The sequence below is a fragment of the Neovison vison genome, chromosome 3 (assembly GCF_020171115.1).
Source record: "Neovison vison isolate M4711 chromosome 3, ASM_NN_V1, whole genome shotgun sequence".
NCBI classification, from domain to species: Eukaryota; Metazoa; Chordata; class Mammalia; order Carnivora; family Mustelidae; genus Neogale; species Neogale vison.
The window spans coordinates 70,673,344-70,694,124 of NC_058093.1; the positions used below are offsets into that span (position 1 = coordinate 70,673,344).

Genomic DNA, 20,781 nt, shown 5'->3' on the forward strand with positions numbered 1-20,781 from the left:
AATCTAAACTCCTGGATTTTGAAGCCCTCTATCCTCTATCCTCACTTTACTGATCTAATTTAATTGGCATTATGCACTGTATACAAACTCTCTAATCCAATCAGATTTTTTATTCACCCACTTTAAACACTGCAATTCAACCTCTGCTTTTTTTTTTTTATTTGTTCATGCTTTATCCAACCTGAAATGCTCTTCTTCAATCTTAACATATCTTTGAAGGCCCATCTCAAGTGTATGAAGTTTTCCATGTTACCTCTACCCACTCTGGAGCCTTCTTTCCTATATGTATTGTTTCTGTCACACTATAGTGCATTTTTGTCTACATATGTTTTAGAAATATATGTATATGTCTTATCCACTCAATCAAATGTAATACTCCTGGATATGAGAGTCTTGGTAATACAATATTTTTTTTGTACCCCTTACAGAATTTCAAGCAATGCTGGACCAGAAGGCACTTAAGTAGGCACTTACTAGTCCTGTCATACTACCTCAGAACCGGAATTAACCCACTTCTTTGCACCCCACAATAATACCCTAATCCAAGCTCTGCCTACCTCCATCCAGCCTAATGCTATAGTCTCCCAAGTAGCTCTTGCTCCTTCTGGCCCACATAGTGAAGACACTGACTTTAAATGTTGAAATCAACTGATGTTATTCTCCTGCTTAAACTCTTCTGCCTGTATGATGTATCTCAGAATAAAAGTTGTGATCTGCCTCTGCCTAAATCTCCCCATCCAACCCCTCTCACTTGGCAGTGATCACTCAACTCCCAATTCTCTCAGGTCCTCTGCCTGGAATAGTTTCCCTCCTTCCCAGGTCACAAACATCTGGTTTCTTATACTTCTGCTCCTAGTTCTCTGCTCCTTTGCCTGACTACCCAGTCTATACTGCCTCTTGCCTCCTGTATGTCACTTTGGATCACATCATCTAATTTTGCCTTCTTCATAGCCCTAACTCAACAGACTATGTCTTGTTTATTTGTTTAACTGTTTCCCCTCTAAATACAAGCTCTGTTGAGTTTACCTAATTTGTTCACCACTGTATTTCTAGCCCCTAGAGCAATGCCTAGTGCAGAAGAGGTATTCAGTAGCTCTTTGTGGAATAAATAAACAAAACCATCCATAGATTTATTTCCTTTTGAAATAACAAAGGAGAAATTTTATTCATTCCCATAAAAATGCATTTACTAACCACCTTCTTTCATGGTATTACCACTTAGGGTTTTGTACAAAGAAACTGTTCTTAGGGGTTATGTGAGTTTCCCAGGGCTGCCCTAATAAATTACCACAAACCAAATGGTTTAAAACAACAGAAATGTATTCTTTCACTATTTGGGAGGCCAGAAGTCCAAAATCAAAGTGTTGGCAGAGTTGATTCCTTCTGGAAGCTCTGAAGGAGAAATCATCCATGCCTGTCTTCTAGCTTCTGGTGGTTGCTTAATCCTTGACATTCTGTAACTTGCAGATCCAGCACTCCTGTCTCTGCTTCCATCTTCACATCCCTTTCTTCTCCCACAGAGAAGGTGTGTTTTCTTCTGCCTCTTATATGGACATTTTCACTGGATTTAGGGACTGCTCTAATCCAGGAAGAGTTCATCTTGATTCTCAATTACTTACATCTGCAGTGATCCTGTTTCCAAATAAGGTCACATTCTGAGGTTCAGCATGGACGTGAATTTGGGAAGGACACTATTCATCAGGGCTTTATAGTACAATACAGAAACTGATCGTTTACTCTTGTAGTTTAGTGCACACAGGTTGCTTTTTGGTAACCAGCAATCACTTCCCTTACCAGGAATAGCCCAGTTTCCTATTGGGGAATTTTTTCTCTCCCTCTATTGGCAGTTTTGGTAGGAACATAAATTAATATACCTCATCTCATTGCAACTAAAGAGCCACATGTGACAGACAAAAGGGAAGACAGTTAGATTCTTGTGATGTTTTATTTTTTCAAGTTTGTATTTCTTTATATTTTCATAACTTTTCAAGATACGGTTTTACTCCATAGTAAGTTTCCTTTGATTTTTAGCACTAGAAATCTGTGAATGCCCAGAGTACATTAAGCAATCTGGACTCTTGGAACTTTTTTTTTTTTCCTAAGATTTTATTTATTTGAGAGAGAGACAATCAGAGCAAGAGCAGGAGCAGGGGATGGAGCTGAAGGAAAGGGAGAAGCAGATCCCCACTGAGCAGGGAGCTGGCCACAGGGTTCAATCCCAGGATCCTGGGATCATGACCTGAGTTGAAGGCAGATGCTTTACCGGCTGAGCCACCCAGGTTCCCCTGGACTTTTGGAACTTTTAATCTTGAGTAGAGGTACACTGGGGTGGGAAGTAAAGGGAGTGCATACATTGGAACAGCAGCACCTTGAAAAGATCTGGAAATTGTTCTTGTTGCCTGGACTCCAAGAGCTGTTCTCATTCTTGTCTTGTGTCCAACACTGGCCCTCTAGCCTCCCATCTATCCTGTGAGCTCCTAGCTAGCACTCTGTTAAAGTCCCTTTTCGCTTAAGTTAGCCAGAAACCATTCCTATCATTACCAACCAAAGGAAATCAATTGTTATGCTGAGATACTGAGATTTTTTTCAGTACTGGTGCAATTCTGCATATTTAGCTCTGAGTTCTGACATGCTGAGTTTACTGCTACATGAGATACTACCTTCAAAATGTCAATTTCTTCCCAGCCCTACAAATTAGTGCGATTAAAAAGACAGCATATTAGCATTTTTATTAACTTATTTATAACCCATCTTTTTCCAAAAGGACTTTATTGTGTTAAATTATCCTACAAAAGGTAAAGCAAAAAAAAAAAAAAAACATTTAAAATAAGTGAAAATGAGACAAAGGAGAATAAGGGTAGAAAAGTGAGATGGAGCCATGAGTGAACCTAATCCATGAAATGGTTACTGTGAATGCCCGGACAATAGGTAGAGGAAAGATGCAATAATATGACAGGGTCTACAGGCTACGGTTGCCATGGTATTTGGTGATAATATTTTCTACTTGAAATAATGCCTTCTCAACCTGCATTTCAGTTAAAAGAGCTTGCAGTCTCTCCATAGTAAAGTGGGGTCACGAGATAATTAAGCAACTTGCCAAATAGGACTGCCTAACCAAATGCCAGAAAACAGAATACACTTGTTCAAAGTCATTATGTTATCACTTTAAAGATGGTAAAAATATGCTGAGACATCTGCTTTCCATTTCTTTTTCTTTTGTTAATACTGCTCAAAATAATTTAAGCTGTAGTGTCTTTTAAAAAATTAATAATTTATTTTGCTTTATACAATATTGGGCTTTGGAAACCTTTATTTTATAAAATAGGTTTTTTTGTTTTGTTTTGTTTTGTTTTTATTAGTTGAAATGTTTAGGTTTTAAAAAAATTTTTTTTTTAAGTAAAGTCTAGACCCAGTGTGGGTCTTCAACTCATGACCCCAAGATCAAGAATTACATGGTCAGGGCACTTAGTTGTCTCAATTTGGTTAAGTGTCTGCCTTCAGCTCAGGTCATGATCCTGGGGTCTTGGGCTGAAGTCCCACATTGGGCTCCCTGCTCTGCAGGGAGTCTGCTTATCCTTTTTCCTTTGCTCCTCCCTCCTGCTTGTGCACTCTCTTTCTCTCAAATACATAAATAAAAATCTTTAAAAAAAAATAGGGACATCTGGGTGGCTCAGTCATTAAGCATCTGCCTTTGTTTCTGGTCATGATCTGGGGGCCCTGGGATAGAGTCCCGAATTGCACTCCTTGCTCAGAGGAGAGCCTGCTTCTCCCTTTCCCACTCCCCCTGCTTGCGTTCCCTCTCTCATGGTCTCTTTCTGTCAAGTGAATGAATAAAATCTTAAATAAATAAATAAATAAATAAATAAACAGAGTCTCTTAAAAAAAAAAAAAAAAAAAGAATTACATGGTATACCAACTGAGCCAGCCAGGCACCCCCAACATTGAAATGTTTTAAATAGAATAGAGGAATTGGCTATTTAAAAGAACATATAGTCAATCTTTCTGCAAATCAGTCCTTACTTTTTTATTTATTATTTTAGTGCTGTGAAGTTTTCACATGTTATAGAAATGTTAGTTCCCCTCTTATAGTTTTTATAGGGAAGTGCAGCCTAGATTTTAAACGCAAACACTGCATAATGATATTACTCATACATAATAACATAGTAAACACAATCACAAGGTACTGATCTTCATTATTGTAAATGAAGATTTTTCCGTTTTAATATTTATTGCCTTTTTTCCCCCACCAACCGTTTTCCACAAAGAATCTGAGGTAACAATTGAATACATCACAAGTGCCACCTAGTGCTTTCTTTGAAAATAACTTTTTTTTTTTTTTTTAAATTTTGAGAAACAAGACAAAACAAGATGTAGAAGGCCTGAACTCTCAGGACAGAGTTTGTTTAAATAGCCCTGCTTTCTAAAAAAAAAAAAAAAAAAAGTCTCCTTGTTTTCAATCAAAAAAGGCTTTGAAAGAAGAATTCGGAAATGAGTTTCTTTGATAGTAATCAGATCACCCAATACTGCTTGGTTTTAATTTTGCATAAGTATAGATGGAATTAAGAAAAAGATGCTAAAGAAGGGGGGAAATTAAGGCATTTCAATTAAGAAGTAGCAGCAATATTTTCAAAAAGTATTTTCATTCAGTTCCCAGTGGGAGCTGACATCCCACCGAAGCTCTCATTCCATCACCATTATTTTGTACCCCAAGTCACTCTTATCTCCAATGTCCCTATGCTTAAGGCATTGAAACTTTGGCATCATAGCACCACCACCAGCCACAGTCACCATCCCAGGCAGTAGCTGAGGGACCGTTGTTATAGGACCCAGTGCTGGTGTCAAGAAAACAAACACAGGCTTTTGTCTCCACCATTAAGGAGCCTAATACTAACTTAGAGATAGGAAGAGAAATAGAAAGAAAAGGTGGAAAAGTGTGTGTGTGTGTAGTTATGAAACAGCAGTACTGATGAAAAGCTACCGCCGGTTTTCCAGTTCACAGACCATCCCCACCCTCAGATGCCTTTCTGTTCTCTTTTCCTTCTCTATTGTCTGTTTATTCCTTCACTTCAAGTCTGGAAAATTGCAACAGACTTATCCTTCAGTTTCCTGCCTCGCCTACTGCCAGGCTAACATTACTAAAATGCTGCCTTTAACTCTTCATTCTTTTCCTTAAGAACTAATTACGGCTGTCTGTGCTCACCAGACCATGGGCTTAAATCTCTGCGCCTAGCTTTGAAGGCCTTCTGTAATTTACATGTACCTTATTTATTGGGTATATACCCCAACACTAAATTTTCATCCCAAAGGGCAGGTCTCTGTTTACTTTGGAACCAAAGGTCAGGCTGTACTTTCATTTCCTTTTTTGAATTGTATGGCTTTTTTCTCTGGTATTTCTACTTGCCCCCCCCCCTTTTTTTAGTCTCTTGTATCATTTGCCTTTATGATATTAGTTACCCTATTACTTATGATCATTCCTATCCTCCACACACCATTTTTTCCCTGATGGCCTCTCTCATGGGCATGGGCATCACATTCTCCTCCAATATCTCCTGATTGTGCTTTCATTTTTTTTTTTAAGATTTTATTTATTTATTTGCCAGAAAGAGAGAGAGCATGAGTGAGCGCACAAGCAGAGGGCAGCAGGCTGAGGGAGAAGCAGGCTCCCTGCTGAACAAGGAGCTCACGTGATGTGGGATTCAATCCCAGGACCCTGGGATCATGACCTGAGCCCAAGGCAGACGTTTAACCCACTAAGCCACCCAGGCATCCCAATGACTGCTTTCATCTTGCTCCCCAGCAAGTCGCATTGGAACTTCCCTTTCTTGCTCTTTGGTTTTATTTCTCTGTTTCCTGGGTCACTGATCTTCCCCTTTCTTTTCTCCTTGTTTTGCTGCAGAATATTTTCAAGCAGTTTTCCAAAAATGAGCACGTAACAGAGAAATGTTCCAAATGTCTGAAAATGTCTTTTTTCCATCTTCACACGTAATTCTGCTTGGCTAGATACAATATTCTGGTTTATAACCATGTTAAAAATAAAAGTTGTGGGGGCGCCTGGGTGGCTCAGTGGGTTAAGCCTCTGCCTTCGGCTCAGGTCATGATCCCAGGGTCCTGGGATAGAGCCCCACATCGGGCTCTCTGCTCTGCAGAGAAAGAGCCTCTTCCTCCTCTCTCTGCCTGCTTCTCTGCCTACTTGTGATCTCTGTCTGCCAAATAAATAAATAAAATCTTTAAAAAATAAAAAAATAAAAGTTGCGTTTTAGTACCTGGGTTGCTGAAGAGAAGTCTGATATCAGTTTGACTCTTGTTCTTTTGTGATGTGGAAGATAAATAGTTCCTATTTCACTGGTATCAAGACAAATCTAACAACCCATTTTTCCATAGTGAAACTAAATCACACAGGTCTGTGTTTTGCTTTTAATGCTAACTAATGAAATTTCAGAGCCTGGCTCTGGAAATATAGAACTTCACAGATTTTTTTAAAACTCTAACAAGAGATGAAAAGACATTTCCTTTCTGCTGCAGCAAAGGGAGAGATGACCTTCCTCATGTTAAAACTTGGTCAAAGGATCCAGTGAGATACAGTGTTAAATGTGAACTCTCACAAGGACATCAGTCTTGTTTCCTATGTAATTGAATCTTGCACAAATATTCACAATTGCTAGAGCCCATACTATCCTCTCTAATACAAATCTATTGTTGGAATTATCATTTGAACAAAGGAGTCTTGTAGATGCTAGACATTTTAGAAATTGTTGCCATGTTATGTGAACATAACTTTTAATGACACTTGTAATTCTGTCTTACTTGTTAAGACTTGTTAAGATGGTCTTATTTGTTGCCCTGGTGCTAATATTCTAGTCAATGCTTATGTTCCCAAGTGGTATAAATGTTGTCATAATTATTCTATCAAATCAGAAGAAGATCCTTGGCTCTCTGCTCTTCCTGTTTGCATAGTGGAAAAAGAAAAGTCTACTGTGCTAGAACGCTCCATGTAACAAAGTTTGGTTTCATTTACATTTCCACATTGGATATACAGTTGCTTCAGCACCATGGACCAAAGTGACAATTTCTCAAACCAATAGTTGTTGGTTTTATAAGATATTTCATTTCTAATATTTGAGGGCTATTCAAAATATGTGGCCTTTTCAGTAATTTGCAGCACGAACATGTATCATTTCAATGAGCTTCAGGAACTTTGGGAGGGGAGAAGAATATTTGATAGCTGTATAAAAAGGCAAAGTGGCTGTTCCTTTGATTAAAAATATCCTACTTCCCCCTTCCAGACACACATCAAGGTCCAGGAGGACCATGTCCCAGAATATTCTTCCAAAGATGGTGAAAATCTTCCTGCCACAACCAAAAGTATTTTATATATTACCAAGTATTAAAACTTAACTATATCCATTGCTATTTAGAGTAATCAGTTCTAAGACATAGAACAATAGAAAAAACCAATATTGTGGAAAGGAAACTGTCCTCAGATCCATGTGAACATCCATATCATCCTTGAAAGTGATCAAATAGATAATGGATGAATGGAACCGAATAGAGTCCAGAAATAGAGGATCACTTGATTTATCACAGTGTTGCCAATATATGGTACAGGTTCAGAGGATGCTTGCATTTTAAAATTGGATAGACATTATCAAACTATGCACCAGAAAAGTTACACTAATTTCTGCTCTCACTAACATGGTTGGAGAGCACTTCATGGCCTATGCATGTAAATGTTCAAGGATGTTTGAAAAGAATGGATATTCTGTTTATTGAGCACAGAGTCCTCTTTCTATGTGTGTATATAATGCAATGCATTCATTATTCAAGCAACAAGTATTTACTGAATGCCTCATATATTTTAGGTACTGCTCTAGGCCCTTGGGATTTGGCTGAAGGCAAAATACCTACTTTCTTGGAGTTTACATTCTTGGGGGGAGGGAGACAGACAATAAACAGAAAAATAATATTTTATAGGGTTCTAAGTTGCATGAAGGAAAAACCCAGGAAGATAAGGGATCAGAGAGAGACTAAGGATGAGGGCTCTAGTTCACATGGGAGAGTCAGAGGAAGCGTCTCCACAGAGGTGACTTTCATGAGGAGAAGGAGGAAGCCAAGCAAAATCTGAGAGGAAGGTATGTCCTAGATAGAAGCTCAGGGAGTGTGAAGGCCTTGGGTCAGGAAAGTGGTTGGTGTGGGAGAGACTCAGAGATAGGCCAGCATGGCTGGAGAATGTAGTATTGATACTTAGAGAGGTAGGTAGGGATTAGATCATGCTGGCCTTGTTGCTTATAGTAAGACATTCAGATTTCGTTACATTGTGATGGGAAGCCACAGAGGGTCTTCAGCACTGATGTGACATGATCTTATTCATACTTATAAAAGGTAATTTTGATTATTGTGGGGAAGTAAATGGGGGAAGTAAAGGAAACAAAAAGACATTTAGTTGTGATCAGAGGGACAGTAGCTTGGGTTAGGTGGTAGCTGGAGAAGTGGTGAATGTGACCAAAATCGGGGTGCATGTGGATGCTAGACCAGGACTTGTTGATGGCTTGGATGTTACAGGGGTGCGGCCAACGGAAGGAGAAGAGCAAGGAGGATTCCTAGGTTTGGGGCCTAAACAACTGGGTAAGTGGTGTGGTACCAGCTGAGATAGAGATGGCTGGGGAGGGAGATAATGAGGGCAGTGGAAGAAAATAGTGTGTGTAAGTATCACAACCCAGTGTGCACCAATAGACAAACAGATAAATAAAATGTAGTATCCCCATTCAATGAAATAGTATTGAGCTATGAAAAGGAATGACATACTGATACAGGCTACAACATGACTGAACTTTGAAAACATGCTAAGTGAAAGAGGCCAGACTCAAAAGGATTCCATTTAAATGAGATAGCCAGAATAAGCATATCTATAGGGTCAGAAGGTAGGTTAGTATTTGCCAGGTTGGGGAAAGGGAAACAGGGAATGACTGGTTAATGGAGGTTTCCACCTGGGGTGGCAAAAAGTTCTGGAGCTCGACAGTTGAGGTGGTTGTGCAACATTGGGAATGTACTAGATGCTGTGGACTTGTCCACTTGCAGATGGTTACTGTGGTAAATGTTGTGTACAGGTTCCATTGATCATTCTATAAGGATTTTAGGGAGTTGAATTCCTGCTGTCCAGGTATTATTTTAAGTGCTGAGATTCAGTGGTGAATGCAGTTTAATACTGGAATCTTACTTTCCAGTAACTCTTAACTCTCTGGATGCTCTTTCAGTGTGTAGGCAAAATATTCCCACATATTCCTGAATATAACAAATGAACCACCACCCCCTTTTTCTTAAGGTGGAATTTTTTTCTGATCTTGTTTTCTTTCCAGTCAGGTCTGTTTGTTTTTTTGGTTTTGTTTTGTTTTCTTCATCTATTTGACTCGCATGATGTTGGTTTTCCTTCATGTCTGGTGATTCTGTGTTATCCTTTTTTTTACAAATGAAGAACTAGGTCAATTATTATTCATAAGAGGCTTAGATTTTATCTGCTTTTGTGTGAGTGTGCTGACAGGCCTTTCCTCTGAATGCAAGATCTGATATAAATTCTACATAGGTATGTAGGGACTGCCCCAGGAAGTATTTGCTTAAAGATAAATGGGTGTAGAACAGGCAGGTAGAATATTTTTTATCAGTAAGAATTCTTTTCTCTTTTTTTTTTGGTTACAAATTTTTATTTTACTTTATTTTTATTATTAAAGTATAATTGACATACAGTATTATATTTGTTTCAGGTGTATAACATAGTGATTTGACAATTCTATACATTACTCAGTGCTCATCACGCTAAGTGTAGTCACCAACCATTACCATACAACATTATTACAGTATTATTGGCTATATTCCCTATGCTGTACTTTTTATTTCTGTGATTTGTTTATATCATAACTGGAATTTTGTACCTCTTGAGTCCCTTTATCTATTTCACCCATTTCCCTACCCACCTTCCCTTTGGCCACCACCAGTTTATTCTCTGTGTTCAATGATTTTAACATGAATACCTTTATTGAATTATATCAGTTTAAATTTACAAATCTAGGGGCACCTGGGTGGCTCAGTTGGTTTAGTGTCTAACTTCAACTCAGGTCATGATCTCAGGGTCCTGGGATGGAGCCCATGTCAGGCTCTGCACTCAGCAGGGAGTCTACTTGTCCCTCTCCCGCTCCCCCTCCCTCCACTTGTGCTCCTCTCTCTCTCTCTCAAATAAATAAAAGCCTTAAAAACTAAATCTACAAATCTAGAAGTCATTATATAGTGTAATGAATAAATAATATTTGTGTTATATTTATAGGAAACATTCAGAAAGTTGCTTTTTGTTTGTTTGTTTGTTTTTTGAGAGAGTGAGCAGGGTGAGAAGGGGCAGAGGAAGAGAGAGAGAGAATCTTAAGCAGGCTCCACGCCCAGCTCAGAGCCCGACACGGAGGCCCATCTCATGACCTGAGCCACAACCAAGAGTCAGATGCTTAACCAATGGAGCCACTCAGGCATCCCCAGAAAGTTTTTTAATAACTACTTTGAATTTATTCCTTCCAAATTTCATGTAGATCTCTAGAAATGTATTATTATAAAGCAAATTCTAGCTTCAGAAAAGAACATATTGCTTTAGCTTATCTTTTTTTAAATTGAAGTATATTTAACATACAATATTATATTAATTTTAGGTATACAACATAGTGATTCAACAATCCCATACTTTACTCAATGCTTACCACACACAGTAAGTATAGTCATCATGCAATGTTATTACAGTATTACTGACTATATTTCCTATGCTGTGCTTTTCATCTTCATTACTTATTTATTTCATAATTGGAAGTTTGTACCTCTTAATCCCCTTCATCTATTTCACCCATCCCCCACTGACCTCCCCCTGGCAACCACCAGTTTGTACTCTGTATTTAAGAGTCTGTTATCAGTCAGAATTCTTGATTATAAGTAACAGAAACTAGCTCTGGATAATTTATGCAGCAAGATCACTTATTGTCTGACTCTTGAGTAGCTTGCAGAATTGATCTGAGGGTTGAACATCAGGCTTGGAAAAATGAAGAACTAGGAGCCCAGAGGAGCCACAGCCAAGGATACTCTGCTAGAACAGTCTGGTTAGGTCATAGCTGCCAGCCTTTGTTGGTATCCTACTAGAGTCACGTTCCTGGTGGAAAAACTAGTACTCCCATTGCCAAGCCAGAAAGCAGGGTTATCTGCCAGGTGTCCAGTAACCACATGTGGTTGGCAGAAAAATGGCCCCAAAGATGCCCATGGCCTAATGCTTGAAACCTGTGAATGTGTTCACTTACATGGCAAAAACAATTTTGCAGATGTGATTAAGTTAGATAATTTGATAGAAGATAATTATCTTGGATTATGGAGGTGGGTCCAAATATGTGATTTCTTAAAGTAGAGAAGCTGTCGAAGAGGTGATCAGAGGGCCTGTGACTATGGAAGAAGAGTCAGAGAGATGCGGCACTGCTGTCTTTGAGGGTAGAGAAGGAGGCACAAGTTAAGGAATGTGCTGGAAAGTGCAAAAAATAAATTCTCCCCTCGTCTCCCAAAAGGAACGCTAACACCTTGATTTTAGCCTGGGACTTCTGTAGTATAGATTTGTAAAAATAATGAATTTGTGTTGTTTTTTTTTTTTCAAAGATTTTATTTATTCATTTGACAGAGAGAGATCACAAGTAGGCAGAGAGGCAGGCAGAGAGAGAGGAGGAAGCAGGCTCCCCGCTGAGCAGAGAGCCCGATGCGGGACTCGATCCCAGGACCCTGAGATCATGACCTGAGCCGAAGGCAGCGGCTTAACCCACTGAGCCACCCAGGCGCCCCTGAATTTGTGTTGTTTTGAACCACTAAGTTTATGGAAATTTGTTATGAAGCAATGGAAAACCAGTACACCACACATTTGTGGTATTTCCCTGCCATGATGCTCTAGTAAGGAAGGTTTTACTCTGGTGGCTGGCTGGGCACATTTCCTTCCTTGCAGAGCTACCTTGTCACCGCCCAACACTTCCTCCTGCCTTTCTGTCTCCTACTACTGATGTTTTCCAAACACTACTGATGTTTTCCTTCTGCCACAGTTTTGGGACATAAGAAGGCAATGGGCTCCTTGTTCTGGATACAGTTCTCTAGTAAATTATCCTCATGGTTGATACAAAGCATTTTCCTCTACTATTGTAAATGTCCCTCTGAGTGTGGAATCTCTCTGGATTTGCTCTTGTCTTCTCATTCCCATTTTAATAATTTATTTGGTTTGTAATCTGCAGCCAGTTTGGGGATGTGATTTTGCTTCATGCTTGGCAATGTTGATTTCATCTAACTTCTATCTTCCAGATATTTCAAATATTTTCTCATAATAGTATCCTCGTTGACTAGAGCTGTGTGGATTTCTTCTTTAAAAACATTTTCCCCTTTCATTGTAATAAAATTGGAGAGGAAGGGAACATGGTCTTATGAGCTCAGTTCACCATCTTGATCCAATCGTTGCCTGTTATGTAGGTTGATTATTCTGTACTTGGGGCTCAGACAGAATCCAAAAGACTAGAAAGTTCCCCAAAGAGTGGGCTATATAGTCTAGTCTCAGCAGCAAGTAGTGGTAGAAAGGGAAATTCATGATGGGTTAGCTCTAGGGAAATCCAGGAGGGAGCAGATGGAGCACAGGGATTGGGAGGACCCAGGGGGGCCATAGGGAAAATTCTTAATAGAAAAAGAAAAGACAGATCCAGATTCAAACCCCGATTTGCTCATTGCCAACTGTGTAACCTAGGCAAGTTTAGCTTCTGTGAGCTTCAGTGTCTACACTTGTAAAATGGGGGACAATACCATCTATCAGATAGGGTTCCTGCAAGGATTCAAGGAAGATAATATTGGTAAAGTGCTTACTGTAGGCTTTGCATATAATAATATGGGGTATTTACTGAGTGCTTTTATATGGCTTGCTCTTGTTTAATTTTCATTTTAAAGCCTATTATACAGATCAGGAAACTGAGGAATAGCAAATTTAAGTAAGTAACCTGGGCAGTCTGGCTCTGTCAACTCAGCATCTCTACACAGTGCAGCAGCTTCCTCCTGGGTGAGCACCGTTGGGCTGAATGCTCTTCTTTGGCTCTTTAAATTCTGTGTGCATTTATAGCGTAGGGAGCCAGATTAATTTTGAGTCAGTAAGAGGGCACTAAGTGACCAGTAATAGGCAAGCTGGAGCTAGCAGAATTATGTAGGTTATTGTTTAGTGTCTGTGTCTGGTGGCTTCTTTGCTTGTATTATTTATTTATTTTGCAGAGGTAATATTTACATAACAGTAAAGTAGACATATCTTAGGTGTACAGCTCAATGAATTTTCACATATGTACACACCTGTGTAATCACCATCCAGAGCAGGATACAGAAGGGTTCTAGCCCTCTAGAAGTTTCCCTTGTGCCCACCCGCAGTCAATATCTGGCCAAAGGTAACTGGTCTACTAACTACTATCATTATGGGTAAGTTTAATCTGTTTTTGAACTTTGTGTAAATGGAAAATAACCGTTTGTGCCCTTTCCTGTCTGGTTTCTTTTACTCATTCTGTTTGGTTTTTATTTTGATAAAGAGCCAGTTGCATTGTAGGCTGTGAATCTGAGCACATGACCACAGTCTGTGGACAGAGAGCTACGATCTCCAACGTGACCCTCCAGGGCCTCCATACATGAGTACAGCATTCTGTGCATCTCAGTACCAGCCGTGGGGTATGAGGAAGAAGAGGAGATGCCTGCGCTTCTGGATGGTACAGCTGCCATGGGCTCAATGCCTTGTGAAGATTCTCGGGACTCCCCGGACCCCCGGGGTAAACTTTCCTGGTATGGAACGTGAATGTTACTTCCTTTGCTCTTTCTTGGGTTCCCCATGAGCCAGGTTTTAAAATGGGACAACTACCTTAGTTTGGTGGAGGGTGGCACATTCTTTGCTTTGATGCCCTGGCACACTTTGGATTGCTCTATTCACTTGGGTGCGATAAATGTCCACACCTCCCTCCAGCCTCTGGAGAAGCCATCTTCTCAGCGTGAGGGCCTGTCTTCCCTGGGAAACACTGCCTTCCATCTTCTCCCTTTTGAGGATAATTTCAGTTTCTTTTCTTGAAGAACCAAGAACTCTCAAAGTCTTGGTTGTGGCCTTTTCTAAGATAGCTTTTGAAACAGACATTCTTAAAGCTCTGATACCTGAGCACAAGACCATTCTGAGTCTCAGAACAAAAAGGTTACGTTTCCTTCCAAAGAGGCCAAGAAGGGGAATATCACTTTTCTTTCTATCAAATAAGCCTCTCCAGAAACAAGAACAGGGCACAAGTGACTATGCCCATAATCCATCCTGTCCCAACAGCATGGGATTCCTAATCCGCCCTCTGTGACTAATCACAGAGAACCTGGCAAAATTACACGTAGTGTCAGCCCATTTCTTCAATGTCAAGATGGTGCTGATGTCAGCCTTAAAGGGCATTGTCATTGGTAAATGGAAGTAGCTATCTGAGAGCTTGATACATAGGGTGTTCATAAGTGTGTTTTCTTTTTGTCTGTAGGAGGAATTGCTTACACGGAAGTATGAATATCTTAAGTTAGGTGACCCAGATTATAGGGCTCTGAGATTAGGGAAGTGATGCACTTTGCCAGGTAGGTGGGAAGCAGGGTAGGGCTCACAGAGGCTTTCCTTCCCTCCTCCATGGTTCCGAGCAGATAAGTGGTATGACTTAGGAGGTACTGGCTGGTACCTTGGTGCTCTCAGTGGTAGTATCTGAACCTGACTGATCGTTAGAATTATATGCACAGGATGAAAACATTCCTACCCTGGTCCCTTACCTTCTCCCACCCTGGCCGAAGATCTGATTCAGTAGGGCAGGGGGAGATGAAAACGTTTATTAAAGAAAAGTCCCCCCCCCCAAACAACAACAAAACAAATAAAAAAAGATATAAAGTCCCCTGATGATCAGTTAGATTTGAAGGCTACCGTTCTAAGATATATTTCTGTCTGAAAGTCCAATAGTTTAAAATATCTCCATATTATCTCGGGACGTAAAAAGAGGACAGGGTAATTCATGGTCACCTTGGCTATCCAGAAGGAAAAAAACTTTTGTGGAACTGTCTAGATTAAATAAACTTTGTCATATACATTGTAAAGCTTGAATTTTTTTTTTTTTTTTTTTTGCCATGACAAAATTTTCTTCAAGGAAGAAGAACAAAACCTACCAGTACCTTGTTTGAGTAACTGGTATCACCCTCATTCCAAAACACTTTTACTAGGCTACACCTTTAATTGGGAGTTTTTATTACATTCAAGTAAATTAGGATGATCAGGCATGCCTGAAACCTTTTCTCTTTCCTGTATCACCTCCCTAGTTTCTGCTATTGAAGGCATTTTAATACCTTCCTCTTTAAGATGTACCCTCTGAGCCTTCTGTTGAGACAGAATATGAGGATGATAGACCCCTTGGACTGTGAACTGGTAACTGAGGATGTCTTTCCTAGATGCTAGATTAGATCAGCACATGGAGAGTATGGGAATTCAAATTTTGATGGAAGATGGCTTGGGGAGGCGGATGGAACAATCTAGCTATCTAGTTATGTTTTATTACCTGTTGTTTAATTGAAAGCTTGATTTGGGAATTTATAATTGAATTTGGGAGCACTGAAAATTTAGAGAGAGGACAGAATGGAGAAATGTTCAGGGAAGCCAGAGGGACATGAGCATAGTACAACCTAGGTAGGGAGTGAAGAGGGACAGAGCCAGAAAGCAAGAAGATTGTGGAGGCAGAAAGATACCGAAAAGAAACCGTATTTCCTTCAGCACCTATGGGTCTTGCTGGGCAATTCACATCCCAACTTTTCTCCACCTCTGGTCATTATTTCATCCTGGTTGAAGTGAGAGCCAAACTAGTTTTTTGGTCTTTTGCATGTTTTGTTTCTGTTTTGTTTGGAGCTGGTTTTAATATGACTCAAGGAGAAGTCTAGGAGCTGCTTAGATATAGCCAGGAAAATAGCTAAATATATCAGACTACAGTTTTGTCTTATATTGTTTAGATGCCTTATAGGGAGCCATGCTTATGGATCTTTTACAGGCAGTCTGGAGTTTGGACAAGTCTTCAACACTCATTTTTTTTTTAAGGAAGTTTGAATACTGACCTGTGCTGTTTAGTATGTATGTGCGTGTGTGGGGGTGTGTTTTGCTTTTTTTTTTTTTTTTTTTAGGGTTGAGATAACAAAGTCCTGTTGGAGCAAAACTGGCTTATACCTGTTAAGAGATTTGATATTTGGTTTTGCTGTCATTTACAGCAAGCAAATGAAGCTTAAAAAGTAGGTTTCTTGGTTCTACGGGCATTAGACTGATAACCTTCTCAAAATGAACAGAGTCTTGACTGAACATGAGTATATGACTGTAAGGCTTCAGACACCAACTTTAATGTCAACGACACATCACTAGAATTTTATTTTTGTCTAAAAATATTTTGTTTAGGACCACATGGGCTAGAATGAACACTCTATGACCTGATAACACTATTTCAATGGGAAGACATTGCTTTTGGGGGGAGTACTTAGTTTAGAATAGTCAGGAAGGCTTTTCTCCACTTTCTGAAAATAATAATGCAGATAGTGGGAGTACTTAATTCCAGATTGCGGGTGTGAGCATGCTCTGAGACATCCTTGGCAAGGCCACTCTGAAGAGGCAGATATCTGGTCCATTCCCAGTAGACCTAGGTGCATGTCACCATCAGTCAGTTCCTGCCCTCGACTGTGAAAGCCCAGTAGAGGTTCAGTGGTCCAAATGGTTGACTAAGTTAGGAGAATTGTTTACCTGACCCCTTCTTTTTCCTTCTTTTTACTCTTTTCTCATTTCTTTTATTTTTTTAAAATGAAATACATAAAAATTGCTAGGGGGCACCTGAGTGACTCAGATGGTTAAGCATCTGCCTTTGGCTCAGGTCTTGATCTTCAGGTCCTGGGATCAAGCCTCACCTCGAGCTCCCAGCTCAGCAGGGAATCTGCTTCTCCGTCTCCTTCTGCCTCTTCCCCTGCTTGTACTCTCTGTCTCTCTCAAATAAATAAATAAATCTTTTTTTTTTTAAATGCTATTAAAAGACAGAAAACAGAATTGTATAATGAGCCCATATTTACACATCCCCCAGCTTCCCAGTTATTATTACTCATAGCCTATCATTCCCCCACCTCACTCCCTACTCCCACCTGGATTATTTTGAGGCATTTGAGGTAAATCTCAGATATCATATCATTTCTGCTGTAAGTCCGTCAGCATGTGTCTCTAAAAGATACGGACTCTTTTTTTTTTTTTAAAAGATTTTATTTATTTATTTGACAGAGAGAGATCACAAGTAGGCAGAGAGGCAGGCAGAGAAAGAGGAGGAAGCAGGCTCCCTGCTGAGCAGAGAGCCCGATGCGGGACTCGATCCCAGGACTCTGAGATCATGACCTGAGCCGAAGGCAGCGGCTTAACCCACTGAGCCACCCAGGTGCCCCAAGATACGGACTCTTTTAAAAAATGTAACTACAATACCTTTATCACTCCTAGAAATATTGACAAAAATTCCTTAATATCATCAAATATCCAGTCAGGTTTAAATTTCCTTCAATCATTTCTGGATTTTACTGACTGCTCCCATGTGGTGGTATTTAATGAGTTCCTCTGTTTCCTGTACTTCCTGTATGCTGAGTGTTAGCCAAATTTGAGGATTGGCACCAATGCACCTAGGATGGTAGGATGGAAATGTGAGAAGGGTCCAGGTCCTCCATGAATCATTGAGCCACTGAACTAGCCAACCAATAGCAAATGCCACACCTCTCAACTTATCTTGTGAGGTTGTAAATTTAACCCATTTTTAGTTGATCATTTGCAGCCATAAACAACTGATACACCAGTTACATTCAAATGAATCTTCTATGTTTCTGTTTTCCACTTAAGTCCTGTTGTAGAGAGGAAAGAAGAAAAAACTATAAACCTAGAACTAAAATGATGATACAGATAGCTCAAAAAATTGAATGGTTAAAATAAACTCATTATGTCATGTTTTAAGGAAAATCAGCTTTTGCTAAGATTAAGTTGAAAAAGCACACAATAACTTAAAAGTACAGATGGAAGCCTGGAAATTTCTATATTGGTGATAGGAATTGGAGTTAGACTATTTTCCAAGGATTATTCACCAAGTACGTGACTAAGAGCTGACTTGGAGTGTTGGTAGCAAAGGGAAGCTTTCCTCCTATTACATTACCTTGAACATGACATTCTGAATAAGTAGGAGAATTGGAATTTCTGAATCTCCTTCTTTGCAACAAAGCAATTCCCAAGTTTCAAATTGAATGCACCAGATGAGAAGGCAGAGTGATGAGGATTTAATTAAAAACAATAGTATGAGGTTTGAATTCTGTTGAGGAAGCAGTCATAGAACTGAACAAGTAAAGGGCAGCTGACTGTCTGTCCTGTGCTTGCCCCTACTTCTTGTATTTTGCATTCCCAGACTGTGTTGTTTGGAAGCAAAGCTTCATTGTTTTTTTTTTGGTTAAGTAGATTACACCTTTGTCCTTACAGACTGAGGTGCTGACAGCAAGGGTTCCAGGAAACCCTCTCAAAACAAAACGCTCTTTGTTTTGTGTGAGGAAGCTCTGGCTTATAAATGGATGACATCAGTCAGCTTCCCATCCACTCCTCTGGATCCCTCAACCTACAGAGACGCATTGTTAATGACTTTCACTCTGAACAGCTGCTGGCTTCACTTACTGTGAAGATGGTGATCAGACATCCCAGATTTCAAGTAATCTGTTCTGTTTTCAGACCACCTGTCAGGTTATCCGCCCTGGTGTTTGATTAGAAAAATATCATCGCTTTCAGTATGGCACAACCCCTTCTAACTTCTCTGCCCACTTGGAACTTTTCCCCACATGTCTTATTGTTTTGGGTACCTCTTTAGGTGGTGTCCCTTCTCCTTTGCCAATAAGCAAAATTCCCACATGTGTCCTCAGTGGAAATATCCTCTTTTTAGGGATCCTGCCGAGAAGGGATTCCAACTCCGTCCATACTAAAATTAGACTAAAATGAGTCAAGTAGGATCCTACCTCTCTGTGGAAAGCTGCCTGATTACTAATTCTGAGTGAGTTAAATGTTTATTACTGGAATAAAGATCAAAGCCTTTAAAAATGCAGAAGGTGATGCATTTGAACAGGTGAACATAGCTTGGAAAACCACTGAAAGGAAGAAGTCAGGGTTAGGGTTCAGTCTCAGAGATTAACAGCACAGAGCAACTTCAGAGCCCACTGGGGTGCTGTCTGCAGGTGGAGACCAGGTGATGGACTCACTGACAATGTGGCTTGGAGAACATGCTAGAATCTCTAGTGTCTTCTATGTACTTAATGCATGAAGCGCTTAGGAGACATTTGCTGAATTGCATCAACAAATAACGTTTACTTGGGTCTACTATGTTTGCTACACCAGATAAAAGCATTTGCAACCATCTTTTCTAGTTTGGGGTGTCAAAGCATGCCTGAAGTGCCACAAAGAATGTCTGTACTTGATACTTTTTCAGGGAGGTAGGGCTTTGATTTTCCTGATTTTTTTTTTTAACCTGACTTTGTAGCAAGAATATTAGAAATAAAATTTAGGAGAAGACAGACAATCCTTGGGTGTAAGGAGATTGGTGATGGCTTGGACAGCTGAATAAATAACATTTATTTATCTGGCTCCCTGGGCCTTACCCAAGCCTTTTTACAACTAGCAGGTGTTTTATAGACACATTTTTCTATGAAGTAGTCAAACTGTAAACAGAGTGAATCCTGAATGATTATCATGCCTTCAAAAAGCCAGAGATGGAGGAGAAGAGCAGCAGCACCGCCATTTTCCTAATAGAAACATCTTTTGTTTTTGTCTTTGGAAGCACAGGACCTAGGGTTTGAGGGCAATTTGGGGCTGTGGACATAGCCCTATATGGGGACATATAGCCCCATAGCCATACTTTCAACCCATCCTGATCATGGGTTCTGCGTAGGTACATCCCTCACACGTCAAGGAGGCGCTCTGGGAGGAAACTGCACCCATGCACCCCAAGCACCGTCCCACAGCATTACACGCATACGATGGTAGGTGCTCAATAAATGGTTCTTGGGTAAATAAAGCATCATATATTGTTTAATAATATTTGTGAACAGTCTACTACTCCTTCATATTGAGAAGTTTCTTGGGTCAAGGATTAAATTTTATGCACCCAACTATCTCTTGGTTGAAAGATATCTGCCCTTTATGTTTGTGCCTGAGTGAGTGGAGGAGGGGCGCAATCATGAAAACCATGGGAGCCTGTGTGTGAACCTCTGAGCCATATCAGCAGTGTTGCTTACTTAGCAACAGAAAGGTTCTCCCACTTCCTTTCAAGGCCTCACAGATTCATGGTAAGAGTTAGAAAAGGACCTGAGAGACTTTTAGGCCAGACTCTATTTCATCAGTGAAAAAATTATGTTTAGAGAGATGGAATAACTTTCCCAAGGTCATATGGCTAGTCTTTGGCAAAGTCAAGAAAAAATTTGAGTCTCCCTAAAAGCCACTTTTCTTTCTGAAGTATTTATTTTAATTTTTAAAAAATTATTATTTTTTTTTAAGAGAGAGAGAGCATGCATGTGTATGAGTGAGCAGTGGGGCAGGGCAGAGGGAAAGGGAGAGAGAGAAGCTTAAGCAGGCTCCACACAACATGGAGCCCGACATGCGGCTCCATCTCATGACCCTGAGATTATGACCTGAGCTGAAATCAACAGTCA

At 40.0% G+C, this 20,781-nt stretch overlaps 1 long non-coding RNA gene across 1 annotated transcript; it reads left to right on the plus strand.

The window, feature by feature from the left end:
- The first annotated feature begins 2,951 nt into the window (after positions 1 to 2,951).
- LOC122901839 lies at positions 2,952 to 19,145 on the plus strand. Its single transcript, XR_006383689.1, has 3 exons — positions 2,952 to 3,035; positions 13,230 to 13,235; positions 19,136 to 19,145. It is a non-coding gene; the product is annotated as an uncharacterized LOC122901839 (long non-coding RNA).
- The last annotated feature ends 1,636 nt before the right edge of the window (positions 19,146 to 20,781 follow it).